The 12,424-nt window shown below is 47.2% G+C and overlaps 1 pseudogene; it reads left to right on the top strand.

Moving 5' to 3' along the window:
• Window positions 1-638: 638 nt before the first annotated feature.
• On the top strand, window positions 639-2,094 carry LOC102146781 (small ribosomal subunit protein uS5 pseudogene; annotated as a pseudogene).
• The last annotated feature ends 10,330 nt before the right edge of the window (window positions 2,095-12,424 follow it).

Below are 12,424 nucleotides of genomic sequence, written 5' to 3'. Positions count from 1 at the left end.
CGAACTCCTGACCTTGTGATCTGCCTGCCTCGGCCTCCCAAAGTGCTGGGATTACAGGCATGAGCCACCATGCCTGGCTTGTTTTGTTTTTTAAGTAACTACTTTGTTAGTTGATTATTTGGTTTACCTCACAGTCTTCCAAATTACTTTTTACTTTTATTGGTTTTTTAAATTTTAAATTGAGACGGGGTCTTGCCGTGTTGCCACAGCTGGTCTGGAACTGGGCTCAAGCAATCCTACCACCTTGGCCACCCAAAGTGCTTGAGATTACAGGCATGAGCTGCTGCGCCTGGCCTACTTTTTATTTTTATTTTCATTTATTTATTTATTTAGTTTTTTAAAGACAGGGTCTTGCTCTGTCACCCAGGTTGGAGTGCAGTGGTACAACAATAGTAGCCTCAAACTCCTGGGCGCAAGGAATCTTACTGCCTCAGCCTCCCAAGTAGCTAGGACTACAGGCATGTGCCACCATGCCCAGCTATTTTCTTAATTTTTTGTAGAGACAGAGTCTTACTATGTTGCCCAGGCTGATCTCAAATTCTTGGCCTCTAGCAATCCTCTCACCTTGACCTCCCAAAGTGCTGGGATTACAGGGATGAGCCGCTGCACCCAGCCCCAAATTACTTTTTATTTTTTTATTTTATTTTATTTTTTTTTTGAGACGGAGTCTCGCTGTGTCTCCCAGGCTGGAGTGCAGTGGCGTGATCTCGGCTCACTGCAAGCTCCGCCTCCCGGGTTCACGCCATTCTCTCGCCTCAGCCTCCCAAGTAGCTGAGACTACAGGCGCCCGCCACCACGCACGGCTAGTTTTTTGTATTTTTAGTAGAGACGGGGTTTCACCATGTTAGCCAGGATAGTCTCGATCTCCTGACCTCGTGATCCACCCGCCTCGGCCTCCCAAAGTGCTGGGATTACAGGCTTGAGCCACCGCGCCCGGCCTACTTTTTAAAATATATGCTTTATCACTTTGCTCACTTTACACACATGACTTCTTCTATTAGAGAAACGAGAAAGCAAAATACTAGAATTCCCAGACTCCCTTACAGCTAAGGGTCGTCAGGTGACACATTTCGGCCAATGAAATGTAGGTGGAAGTGCTTGGCGATTGCTTTCTTCAGAATTAAAAACCAAAAAAGGGCTTCTTCTCTGAAAAAACACCAAATGGTGGATGACGCCGGTGCAGCAGGGGGGCCCGGAGGCCCTGGTGGCCCTGGGATGGAGAACCGCGGTGGCTTCCGTGGAGGTTTCGGCAGTGGCATCCGGGGCCGGGGTCACGGCGGTGGACTGGACCGGGGCCGAGGCCGCGGAGCTAGCGGAGGCAAGGCCGAGGATAAGGAGTGGATTCTTGTCACCAAGCTGGGCCGCCTGGTCAAGGACATGAAGATCAAGTCACTGGAGAAAATCTATCTCTTCTCCCTGCCCATTAAGGAATCTGAGCTCATTGACTTTTTCCTGGGGGCCTCTCTCAAGGAGGAGGTTTTGAAGATTATGCCGGTGCAGAAGCAGACCCGTGCTGGCCAGTGCACCAGGTTCAAGGCGTTTGTTGCCATGGGGGACTACAATGGCCACGTCGGTGTGGGTGTTAAGTGCTCCAAGGAGGTGGCCACCGCCATCCGTGGGGCCATGGTCCTGGCCAAGCTAGCCACTGTCCTCCTGCGCAGAGGCTACTGGGGGAACAAGATCGGCAAGCCCCACACCGTCCCTTGCAAGGTACAGGCCGCTGCAGCTCTGTGCTGGTGTGCCTCATCCCTGCACCCAGGGGCACTGGCGTCGTCTCAGTGCCTGTGCCCAAGAAGCTGCTCATGATGGCTGGTATCGATGACTGCTACACCTCAGCCCGGGGCTGCACTGCCACCCTGGGCAACTTTGCCAAGGCCACCTTTGATGCCATCTCTAAGACCTACAGCTACCTGGCCCCCAGCTTCCGCAAGGAGACTATTTACCAAGTCTCCCTATCAGGAATTCACTGACCACCTCGTCAAGACCCATACCAGAGTCTCCGTGCAGCGGACCCAGGCTCCAGCTGTGGCTACAACATAGGGTTTTTACACAAGAAAAATAAAGTGAATTAAGCCTGAAGAAAAAAAAAAAAAAGGCCAAGCAGTATGAGGAAAGGCTGTGATTTTTTTTACCCGCTGCCTTCCGCCATTTCCTTGGGTAGAATGGACACATTGTAGGAAGTGACATTAAGTTGAGAGCTGAGGGGTTGGGCACAGTGGTTCACACCTGTAATCCCAGCACTTTGGGAGGGAGAGGCTGGAGGATGACCTGAGGTCTAGAGTTCGAGACCAGCTTGGCCAACATGGTGAAACCCCTGTCTCTACTAAAAATAACAATAAATAAATAAATAAAATTTTAAAAAGGCCAGGCAGGGGGCTCATGCCTGTAATCCAGCACTTTGGGAGGCTGAGGCGGGCAAATCACAAGGTCAGGAGTTCGAGACCAGCCTGGCCAACATGGTGAAACCCCAGTCTCTACTAAAAATACAAAAAATTAGCTGGGTGTGGTGGCAGGTGCCTATAATCCCAGCTATTTGGGAGGTTGAGGCGGGAGAATCGCTTGAACCCGAGAGGTGGAGGTTGTAGTGAGCCGAGATCCCACCACTGCACTCCAGCCCGGGCAACAGTGTGAGACTCCGTCTCAAAAAAAAAAAAAAATTAGCTGGGTGAGGCGCAAACCTGTGGTACCAGCTACTTGGGAGGCTGAGGCAGAAAAATCGCTTGAACCCAGGAGGCAGAGGCTGCAGTGAGCTGAGGTCGCACCACTGCACTCCAACCTTGGTGACAGAGCAAGACTGTCTCAAAAAAAAAAAAAAAAAAAAAAAAAAAAGTTGAGCGTTGAGGAAGAATAGGTAGGAGTTAATTAGATGTAGGCAATCAGAGGTCTTCAAAGAATAGTGACCTGCCAAGAAATTACATTTAATAAAGAATGATTTCCATCCTGGCTAACACGGCGAAACCCCGTCTCTACTAAAAACACAAAAAATTAGCCGGGCGAGGTGGCGGCGCCTGTGGTCCCAGCTACTCGGGAGGCTGAGGCAGAAGAATGGCGGGAACCCGGGAGGTGGAGCTTGCAGTGAGCTGAGATCTGGCCACTGCACTCCAGCCTGGGCGACAGAGCGAGACTCTGTCTCAAAAAAAAAAAAAAAAAAAAAAAAAGAATGATTGAAGGACTGGATATCTGACTTTATCTTCAAATCATCAAAAGCCTGCTCAGTGGATGAGACGGCTCCTGCTTCAGCAGGGCAGAATTAAGGCCACAAATGGGTGAATGCAAACAACAGAGGCAGCTTTCAACCATGCTAGTTGAAGATTTTGACAAATAGAACTTTCAAACAGTGCTTTGAGCTACCATGTAGGTAGTAATTTCACCATCATTGAATGTGTTCAAGCAGATGCTGAGTGACGCCCACCCGGGACCAATAGAAATGGTAGTCCTGTTGTCAATGCAGTGATTGTAGTATTTCAGTTTTATTCAAACATTTTTGCTCACATATGCCCTAAAAGAATTTTGAATAGCTATGTATCCCGTCACCTGTTTTATTTGTCTTTTAAATTTTTCATTGTAAAATGTTCCTTCATCTGTTTCAAACAGATGTCTTATATTTGTAAAATCATAGTTTTAAAATTTGCAAAGGGCCAGGTGCAGTGGCTCACACCTGTAATCCCAACAGTTGGAGAAGCCAAGGAGGGCGGATCACTTGAGGTCAGCAGTTCAAGACAGCCTGGCTAACAAGGTGAAACCCCCGTCTCTACTAAAACTACAAAAAAAAAAAAAAAAAGGCCGGGCGTGGTGGTGCGGGCCTGTAATCCCAGCTACTCGGGAGGCTGAGGCAGGAGAATTGCTTGAACCTGGGAAACGGAGGTTGGAGTGAGCCGAGATCACACTGCTGCACTCCAGCCTGGGTGACAGAATGAAACTCCGTCTCAAAAAAAAAAAAAAAAAGGTGCAAAGAATGTGATTTCTGGTGTACTACACATTATACACATGGCTTACATCTCTTTTTTTTCTCTTTTTGAGACAGAGTCTTTCTCTGTCACCCAGGCTAGAGTGCAGTGGCATGATCCTGACTCACTGCAACTTCTGCCTCCCAGGTTCAAGTGATTCTCCTGCCTCAGCTTCCCGAGTAGCTGGGATTACAGGTGCCCACCACCACGCCCTGGTAATTTAAATCTATTTTTATTGCTTCAGAATCTTAGCATAGCTCATTTAGCTTGTTCTGTTAATGGAAAGTGCCTGTTCTATAACCTAATGACAAAGCCAGTCCTTACTATCAAACCAATCAGCCAAATCAGACGAACTTGTAAACGATTGTGCAGACCAGGCATGGTGGGTCATACCTGTAATCCTAGCACTTTGGGAGGCTAGGTGGGCAGATAGCTTGAGGCCAGGAGTTCAAGACCAGCCATGGGCAACATGGCGAAACCCCGTCTCTACAAAAACAAAACAAAACAAACACAAAAATTAGAATAAAAAATTAGCCAGGCATGGTGGCGTGCACCTGTAGTCCCAGCTACTTGGGAGACTAAAGTGGAGGATCACTTGAGCCAGGAAGGTTGAGGCTGTAGTGAGCCATGATCTCGCCACTGCACTCCAGCCTGAGTAACAGAGTGAGACCCTGTCTCAAAAAAAAAAAAAAAAAAAAAAAAAAAAAGCAGTTTGTCACCTGGATTACACAGTTGCCATTTTCTTTCTTTTCTTTTCTCTTTCCTTCTTCTTTTTTTTTTTTTTTAACCAAAGCTCTCTTTTTTCAGGTCTTGAGAAAGAAAATTGTCCCAAACTCAATCTGGAAGAGAACTTTTAGGGTTGAGGTAATTTACAGTCTGTTCCAGGACGTAATCAGCAATCCTGATATAATGCTTGAGTAGTCTTTTTCTGCAAAGTTATGGTTTCCACCCAGCTGCCTGGCTGCTGAGACTCTATAACCAATAGTTCATTGTATCACTTTTATCTCTACCAAGAAAGAAGTCTTCGAATTGACTTGCTCAGGAGCTTCTTTCTTTGTGGAACTTGAAATAAAACCCCAGTACATGCTCCTACCTAAGCAATCTGAGAAGCGGTCTCAACTCTCTGGGAACTCTTCCCTTGAGAGCTATACATTCCTGAATTATTATTTGGTTTGATGCCCAGAGGTTTTTACACCTTGGGGGTAGCACCCTCTGCTAAGATTCAGGGTGGGTTAGGGGTACACCTTTCTTTAGTAAGGTGGGAGAAGGACATTTATTTATTTATTTTAGAGACAGGGGTTTCACTGTGTGCCCAGGCTGGTCTCGAACTTCTGGGCTCAAGCAATCCACCCACCTCCACCTCCCAAAGTGTTAAGAGTACAGCCAAGGCCGGGCACGGTGGCTCACCCCTATTATCCCAGTACTTTGGGAGGCCAAGGCAGGTGGATCACCTGAGGTCAGGAGTTCAAGACCAGCCTGGCCAACATGGTGAAACCCCCATCTGTACCAAAAATACAAAAATTAGCCGGGCATGGTGGTGGGCGCCTGTACTCCCAGCTACTCAGGAGGCTGAGGTAGGAGAATCACTTGAACCTGAGAGGCGGAGGTTGTAGTGAATCGAGATTGCGCCACTGCACTCCAGGCTGGACAACAGAGCGGGACTCTGTCTCAAAAATAAATAAATAAAAAGAGTGCCGCTGTGAACCACCCCATCTGGCCAGGAAGGGTATTTATGAAAGAGGAGAGAGGCAAGAGGAGCCAAGTGTGACCTCTTGTTATTATTATTTTAAACTTTTTTCTTTTTTAGAGACAAGCTCTCACTATATTGCCCAGGCTGGTCTCAAACTCCTGGGCTCAAGGGATCCTCCCGCCTTGGCCTCCCCAAGTGCTGGGATTACAGGTATAAGCCACTGCGCCCAGCCCAAGTGTGACCTCTTAACCTCAGGAGCATTTTCAGGCAGATCATTTCCTGAAAGAGAAGTTGAGGTTTGGAACCCAAGTTCCTTAAAACTCAATACCCTGGAATGCTCTTGTATACCTCAAGCAACAAATGTTTCCCAGTTTGATGGCCCTAAACTAGATGTGTCCTATATGCTTGGGGCAAAGGCTTATATAAATGACCTAGAGAGTAATTTATCAGACATGATGTCAAGTGATTATTCTGAAGGCCCTTGGGGCAGCATCCTACTACATCTTTTCTAATTTCCCCAAAGTCCACCCTTCTCAGTTCCAGAGAGATCGTATGGTGCCCATTAAAAATAGTCTTTAGAGGCCGGGCGCAGTGGCTCACGCCTGTAATCCCAGCACTCTGGGAGGCCGAGGTGGGTGGATCACTTCAGGTCAGGAGTTCGAGACCAGCCTGACCAACATGGAGAAACCCCCATCTCTACTAAAAATAGAAATCAGCCAGGAGTGGTGGCATATGCCTGTAATCCCAGCTACTTGGGAGGCTGAGGCAGGAAAATCACTTGAACCTGGCAGGCGGAGGTTGCAGTGAGCCGAGACTGTGCCATTGCACTCCAGCCTGGGCAACAAGAGCGAAATGCCATCTCAAAAAAAAAAAAAAAAAAAAAGTCTCTCGAAGGCAGGCCTTGATTGAGTAGACTTGAAAGAAACAAGCTGTTCTGAATCTGGCCCCTAGGGGTTGGAGCATAAGAAACCTAAGGGTTTATTTTAAAAGGTAAATCTAAAAAAGTTATCATCTGAATCAAGACTTGTGTGCATTTCATTAGAAGAAAGGCATTATTCTTTAAAATAATACTTTTGGTTTTGGCTTTTATCACTTGCAAATGTCAACTTTAAATTCTCACTTCTTCTCTTGGTCCAGATGTTATGGAAATGTCATTCTTTCCTACAAGTCATTACCAGGAAACACTTAGGTCTTAAAAGGTACACTGGGCTTTTCCTCACTGAGTTGTAGTTAGAAAGAATAATAAACATCATGAAATTCAAAACTAGGACAATATACCCAAAAAAATACTAACACAATAACCTGGGCTGCAAAACTTGTTTAGCAAGTTTCAGCTGGAGGTTAATTAAAATCGGCTTGGAAACCTCTTAAAATACAGATTGTAATGTAAACCACACACACAGCACCACCTAGATTCTTCCCTCGGGAGCTTTCTCCTCTGCACTTCCCTGGATTTTGGTGGGAACATTTCCCCAGAATTCCATCTGGTCTAGCTGAGACCATGGTGCCCCTGACCATAACACAAGCCTTTTTCTCCGGTCTCAGGGGAGAAGCAAGAGGACAGTGGATAGACAGGCCCCTCCTTCACAGTTCTAACAGCACCCCCACATTCAGCTCCTTAAGCCTTTGAGCCCTTTTGGAAAGTGTGGTGGTATTGGAGTGGGGGTCGGGGGGAATGGAGGATTGTAAGAATTTCCCCCAGTGTTACATGTTTTTGGCCAGGCACAGTGGCTCATGCCTGTAATCCCAGCACCTTGGGAGGCCAAGGCAGATGGATCACTTGAGGCCAGGAGTTCAAGACCAGCCTGGCCAACATGGTGAGACTTTGTCTTTACAAAAATTAGTCAGGCGTGGTAGCATGTGCCTGTAATCCCAGCTACTCCAGAGGCTGAGGTGGGAGGATCACTTGAGCCTGGGAGCTCAAGGCTGCAGTAACCTGTGATTGTGCCACTGCACTCAAGCCTGGGCGACAGAACAAGACCCTGTCTCAAAAAAAGAAAAAAAAATACAGAGGAGTTTAAGTGACATTGTTCTGGACAGGACAATAGAGCGCGAAGAGGTCAAAGAAAGAACAGGAGAAGGCAGAAATGCCGCCTGACATTGGACTCGCCCATAAGAGGCTATTGAACTGGCCGAACATTCTCAGATCTTAGCTCTGTATTTCTTCAGAAGTTCCTCAGGTTACCGCTATTATTCCTTTTGTCTGGGCTTGTTCAGAATGATTGTCAGCTAACACTCTGTTGGTGGATAAGCATCTGTGAGATGTACAGGAAACAAGGCCGGGTATAATTATAACATAATTCTATAACAACATTGCCCAAGACTGCCTCAGTACTATATGCCAGAGTACATCATGACTATCTTGCTGACAGGCATTTGGATGGCGATTAGTGTTGGATCCCGTCTGGGAATCAGGCTTGAAGCCAAAGAAACTGGAAAATGATTTTGTCTTTTAACTCCTTGGAGGCCTGTGTGGAAAATTCAGAAGAGCAAATTTTTGTTTCTAGCAACAGAACTCATACATAATTTGGCCGGGCATGGTGGCTCATGCCTGTAATCCCAGCACTTTGGGAGGCCGAGGCAGGTGGGTCACTTGAGGCCAGGAGTTCGAGACCAGCCTGGGCAACATGGTAAAACCCCTTCTCTACTAAAAACACAAAAATTAGCTGGGTGTCGGGGCAGGCGCCTGTAATCCCAGCTACTTGGGGAGGCTGAGGCAGGAGAATCGCTTGAAACCAGGAGGCAGAGGTTGCAGTGAGCTGAGATTGCACCACTGTACTCCAACCTGGGCGACAGAGTGAGACCCCGTCTCAAAAACAAAACAAATGGCCAGGCACAGTGGCTCACGCCTGTAATCCCAGCACTTTGGGAGGCCGAAGTGGGCGGATCATCTGAGGTCCAGAGTTCGAGACCAGCCTGACCAACATGGAGAAACCCCCGTCTCTACTAAAAATACAAAATTAGCCGGGTGTGGTGGCGCATGCCTGTAATCCCAGCTACTCTGGAGGCTGAGGCAGGAGAATGGCTTGAACTCGGGAGGCAGAGGTTGCCATGAGCTGAGATTGCGCCATTGCACTCCAGCCTGGGCAACAAGAGCGAAACTCTATCTCAAAAAAAAAAAAAAAAAAAAAAACAAGCAAACTCATAAGTAATTCAAGGAAGAGTAAACAAAGCTGGATGATTGCTGAGCCGCTTGCCTTGCCTCAAAGCTGCTATAGGGGCCAAGGGAAATCTTTCCCTTCGCCTTCTGACAGTTCACTGGAAAATCAACTGACAAAAGGCTGATTAGTAAGAGAAATGGCATACAAGCTTATTAATGTTCGCGGAGGGAAATCACAGAGTGATTACTGCAACCCACCTCCCAGGGGGTACAGAAGTTTATATACCATCCTGAGGTTACAGAAAGAATGGGGCTTGACAGCTGGGCGTAGTGGCAGGCGCCTGTAATCCCAGCTACTCGGGAGACTGAGGCAGGAGAATCGCTTGAACCTGGGAGGTGGAGGCTGCAGCGAGCCGAGATCACACCACTGCACCCCAGCCTGGTGACAGAGCTAGACTCGGTCTCAAAAATAAATAAATAAATAAATAAATAAAAATAAAAGAATGGGGCTTGGATCTTGGCAAAACAGGTTGGAAGAGAAGGCCTCTTCTAACCTGTTTAGGGGGAGAAGAGGAGGCCTGGCTAGCAAAGGGGGTCTTGTTATATAGATCAAACCTCATAAGTGACAGCTCTTTTTCAGGCCAGACTCTCAGTTAATCTTTCCTAGATCCGGACAAGGGAGGGCCTCCGAGAAAGCAGGACTGCATCAATGCGGATTTTCTCTACACATACAAAGCTCCACAAAAGGCAGCTTTGCAGCTATTCTTGTATTTCCAGCCCTTCTGAATAGCCATTTTGAAATACGTCAAAGAAGTATGTTTTGGGGTGAAACATTTTGGTTTCCTTCACTGGTCTTTTATGGAAGTGTCGAATTTTCTTGCAGAGCTGGCAGAGACATGTTGAGACAGGGAACAGTGGATAGGAAGCCCGCATTCTCCCTGTTCCTCGATGCCGAATGTAAGCACAGGCAAGACCTTTTCCAGGTTTCAAAGAAACAGTCTTAGCCCTAACGCGCCAGCAGTGTTTAATGAGGAAACACTACCATGAATGGTTAGTGAGTCTATACCATGAGTTGCAGTTCGTGAGGTATACGTGGAACCCAGCTACCCAGTTCAGATCTCAATCCTATTGCCTCCTGGTTGTATGACATAAAATAAATTGATTGGCACCAGGCATGGTGGCTCACACCCATGATCCCAGCACTTTGGGAGGCCGAGGCGGACAGATCACCTGAGGTCGGGAGTTTGAGACCAACCTGACCAACATGGAGAAACCCCGTCTCTACTAAAAATATAAAAAATTAGCCGGGTGTGGTGGCAGGAGCCTATAATCCCAGTTACTCGGGAGGCTGAGGCAGGAGAATCGCTTGAACCTGGGAGGCGGAGGTTGGGGTAAGCCGAGACCACGCCAATGCACTCCAGCTGGGGCAACAAGAGCGCAACTCCGTCTCAAATAAATAAATAAATAAATAAATAAATAAATAAATAAATTTGCTTTCCACACCCTACCTTCCTCATACACAAAATGATGGCTTTGCTTTAAGGATTAAATGACATAATCCATGTATAATATGTGGGATGTAGAAAGTGTCCTATAATTATTAGCTTTCTTTTTTTCAATTAAACTGTGATTCTCAAAATGGGTGTCTGTTATAAGTAAAGAATGACATTAAAATTTATTTCTATCTCAGTTTCCCCCTAGAAAGGAGACTGGTTGATTCCATTCATTTAATGAATGTTCATGAAGTGCTTACTATGTGCCATGCATGGAATGAGCCCCTGAGGATACAGAAATTATGAGGCAGAGCCCCTGTCCCCAGGATGTTTACAGTCAAGAGAAGTAAACATTTTTGTGCACACTCTTATGCCAAAAGCATAAATAAATAAGTCAGAGGTCAAATAGTGTAGTTCAGTGGTCCCCAGTCCCCAGGCCATAGACCAGCACCTGTGTGTGGCCTGTTAGGAGCCAGGCCACACAGCAGGAGGTGAGCAGTGGACCAGTGAGCATTAGTACCTGAGCTCAGCCTCCTGTCAGATCAGTGGCGGCATTAGATTCTCACAGGAGAGTGAAGCCTATTGTGAACTGCACATTGGAGGGATCTAGGTTGCGCACTCCTTATCAGAATCTAAGGCCTGGTGATCTGAGGTGGAACAGTTTCATCTCAAAACCATCCCCCCGTCTGTGGAAAAATTGTCTTCCATGAAATTGGTCCCTGGTGCCAAAAAGTTTGGGGACTGCTGGTGTTGCTCAACAGCTTAGAAAACTGGCAGGAGGCCAGATGTGGTGGCTCATGCCTGTAATCTCAGCACTTTGGGAGGCCGAGGCGGGTGAATCATGAGGTCACAAGTTCAAGACCAGCCTGGCCAACATGGTGAAGCCCTGTCTCTACTAAAAATAGAAAAATTAGCCGGGCATGGTGGCAGGAGCCTGTAATCCCAGTTACTCAAGAGGCTGAGGCAGGAGAATTGCTTGAACCCAGGGGGCGGAGGTTGCAGTGAGCCAAGATCGCACCACTGCACTCCAACCTGGGTGACAGGGTGAGACTCCATCTCAAAAAAAAAAAAAAAAGAAAGAAAAGTGGCAGGAGTGTGGTAGAAAAAGCACACAGTTGTGAAGGCACAAACCTGGTTGACAGCCCAGACCTGCACCCCCTGTAATGAATCCAAGTTGCTTAACCTCTCCGAGCCTCCATTTCCTCTTCTTTAAAATGGGCCTGGGCCAGGTGTGGTGGCTCACACCTGTAATCCCAGCACTTTGGGAGGCCAAGGGCAGCGGATCACTTTAGCTCAGGAGTTTAAGACCAGCTTGGGCAACATGGCAAGACCCCGTCTTGCCAAAAAAATACAAAAATTAGCCAAGAGTTTGGTGGCATGCACCTGTGGTTTCAGCTACTCAGGAGACTAAGGTGAGAAGATCAATTGAGCCTGAGAGGTTGAGGCTGCAGTGAGCTGCAGTCACATCACTGCATTGCAGTCTGGGTGACAGAACGAGACCCTGTCTCAATAAAATAAAATACAATAAAATAAGATGGGCCTGATCCAGTGGTGTGCTGCAACCTGCTCCTACTGGCTTGGGAGAACCTATTGTTAAATATTCAGGAATTTTGTCAGCCAGTTGCTAAAACCATTGGTACACCGTTGGTGGAAGTATTTACACCATGGAAATCAGCCAAGTCTATAAATCAAGGATACCCCACCTCCAGCTGACTTACTAGCATACCACTGGAATACCCTACAATATTGTTATGGTCGTTCATGAAATAAAATCACAATGTCTGGCACATAGCAGATGCTCAATGTAGGGTTACTACAAATATATCACATAGAATATATGAATAATGTATATCTGCCAGGCACGGTGGCTCATGCCTGTAATCCCAGCACTTTGGGAGGCCAAGGTGGGTGGATCACCTGAGGTCAGGAGTTTGAGACCAGCCTGGCCAACATGGTGAAACCCTGTCTTTACCAAAAATACAAAAGAAGTAGTCAGGCATGGTGGCACATGTCTGTACTCTCAGCTACTCAGGAGGCTGAGACAGGAGAATCGCCTGAACCCGGGAGGCGGAGGTTACAGTGAGCCGAGATCGCGCCATTGCACTCCATCCTGGGTGAGAGTGAGACTCCGTCTCAAAAAAAAAAAAAAATGCCAGCACTTTGGGAGGCCAAGGCAGGTGGATCACGAGGTCAG

The sequence above is a fragment of the Macaca fascicularis genome, chromosome X (assembly GCF_037993035.2).
Source record: "Macaca fascicularis isolate 582-1 chromosome X, T2T-MFA8v1.1".
Taxonomy (NCBI): Eukaryota; Metazoa; Chordata; class Mammalia; order Primates; family Cercopithecidae; genus Macaca; species Macaca fascicularis.
The sequence above is the reverse complement of the archived record's forward strand: the minus strand, read 5'-3'. Positions and strand labels throughout refer to the sequence as shown.